We start from the raw sequence: 2,495 nt of genomic DNA on the forward strand, positions 1-2,495 counted from the left end.
ATCGCTCCAGACAGGTAATCTGAGACTTCTTTTCAGCCCCTCGTAACACACATTTCGAAGTGGGAGTTTCTGAATGGACTCACCATAGTATCCAACTTGAAGGCTGCTCCTCAACTCCCCACTCATGTTCAACATCAAACGCCTTGTTCTTTGGGTTTTGTTCTATGGAAGTTTAGGAAATTTTTGTTTTTATTTTGCCTTTTGTTATTAAATAACCATAACTTCCATTTTGTTACATATTCAAATGCTTCACTCTCTCACTTTTATAGAAGCCAAGCCCTTCACAACCTGTGTTTGATTTATATTCGATCACCAAAAGCTGTTAAGCAGGTGCAGTAGGAAACTTATTAATGTTATTTATATTTCTGTGTATGTAGCAGCCCCTGTCTCAACTAATTATTTTTGTAAGTTCGGTCCATCGCCATCTCCCAGCTCTGTGAGAAACTCTCGACCTTCATATTCTGGAGCTTCCACATTGCTTTCAACCACCTCGAGGGAAGTGAAGATCTCATCATGCTGGCACGCATGTTAATTCATTTTATGCTGTACTTTCATTATCATGGACTCGAATGTACTTCAATCAGCCCTGACAATGGCTAATAGCCCTCTGAAGGTTTCAGATTATTTTGAACCGAGAACGTGACCTCTGCTGTTGATCTAGTTGTTGCTGTTAAGCATTTGTATGAGATCTAAACTAAAGGTCGTGAACTCTTATTACCCTTGATTAGTTTACCTGTTCATTACAATTTATTTAATAGCTGTTACTGGTCATTACCTGCTGCTACATTTTTCATACCTCTGTTAATGGTGTCTTTTTCTCTCCATACAGGATGCTTATTCTGATCCCACGCTCTTCTTTTTCTAAAGATGAGTATTTTCATTCATCTAAACTATAGAATTTTATTCATGTTCTTCTAATGTTTGCCTTTTTCTTCTAATGTCTTCAATTGAATGCCAGAAAGTTTTGAGGTTCTGTGGATTTGCATTTGTTTTTTTGTATCAATTCAATAAATAGCAAAATCCATTCATCATTAAATCACAAAATAGAAATAACATAAAATTTTTAGATAATGATATTTGAATTGCTCCCTATTTTGTGTAATGAGCAAACAATCTGATCTTAAATGTAATGATCATGTCCATGAATCCTGTAGTAAGATAGTGAATTGTGAAGGAAGAAAAAAATATTGGAGTATAATGCTACAATCCTCCATTGAATCCAGTCAAATCCGTAATTTGAGTTTAATAACCAGCAGGTCCAAATCATAACCAATACAACTTTTGTTCATCTCTCAGGTTTAGATCTGAGCCTAAAACAAAAATTCAAAAAGTATGGGCTGTTAAATGCCTGTCCAATGACAGGTCAGGTTGTCGAATAGAAAGCCTTGCAGACTTGGTTTGAGTTTTGGCTTAGATTGTTAATTAGTTGGCATGAACTTGTTCTTTGAACTCCGACTTATTTTTGTTTATTTTTATTATTATTATTATTTTGGAAACTATCAATAGCATTTTACTAGTGTTTTCTTCCTTAGAACAACTCTGATGCTTATGAGTTACATCTAGTACCAGTGATTCTATCCTTCAGACAACATATTCATCTTTACTGGCCAAGTGACATACATGGAGCTTTCCAAGCACAAGAATAAATTTTGGCAGTCTTTTGAGGTTTTATCTGTATTTTGTCACTTGGCCTATCAGGTTTTGTGATTGAAACAATAAAGATGGCCTCGTAATTCTCTTGGTTTAACATATAATGGCAGAAGGCTGGCTGGTTGTTCCTTCACTTTCTTCCATATTTTCACTGAATTTCCAACCTAGTCACATTTTGTGAGCTAGTGTTTTATCTGGTCTCTCTCTTTATTGAACAATTTCCTATATGGACGTGAATGCCTCAAACTTTGGACCTGTGGTATGTCATCCCATTCTATGTACTTCAATGGTCAACGAGTGCATCTTGAAATTTTAGGATCTCACCACTGCATGACCAACTCATCATTTGGGTCATGGCATATATAAACTAAAGATGAGGAGATATTGTATGTTTGGCCTCTTTTTAAGATTGTCTTTGTTTCTAGTCTAATCTGAATGTCTTGGTGCTCATATTTAGAACTGGTCATGCTCAATGTTAGAGTGTAATTATGTTGATAACATTGTGCGTGGCAACAAACACGTAGGACGGAGTAATAGGGATTACCAGTGTAGTGTGCTCTGTAAGCCAGTTATTGTTTATATTACATTGCTGCAATCATTTGTGAGATTGTACTTTCATCTGCTCCTAAGATTTGTAAGTTTTTCAGTTTAAATCTTATACTTGGAAATTTTTATTCTATCTGATCGTTTCTGTTGTATTATTTGTTCAGACCTCTGGCTTTAGCCGGCAAGGGATGTCATTAAAATATTTTTGCTTATTGTTTTCAGACATGCTATCTAATTTCATCAGGTTTTGCCTATATTTCCACAACTGGCTGGCCTTCCTTTGGAAAAGAAAATTCCAG

Source organism: Dioscorea cayenensis, chromosome 4 (genome assembly GCF_009730915.1).
Source record: "Dioscorea cayenensis subsp. rotundata cultivar TDr96_F1 chromosome 4, TDr96_F1_v2_PseudoChromosome.rev07_lg8_w22 25.fasta, whole genome shotgun sequence".
Taxonomy (NCBI): domain Eukaryota; kingdom Viridiplantae; phylum Streptophyta; class Magnoliopsida; order Dioscoreales; family Dioscoreaceae; genus Dioscorea; species Dioscorea cayenensis.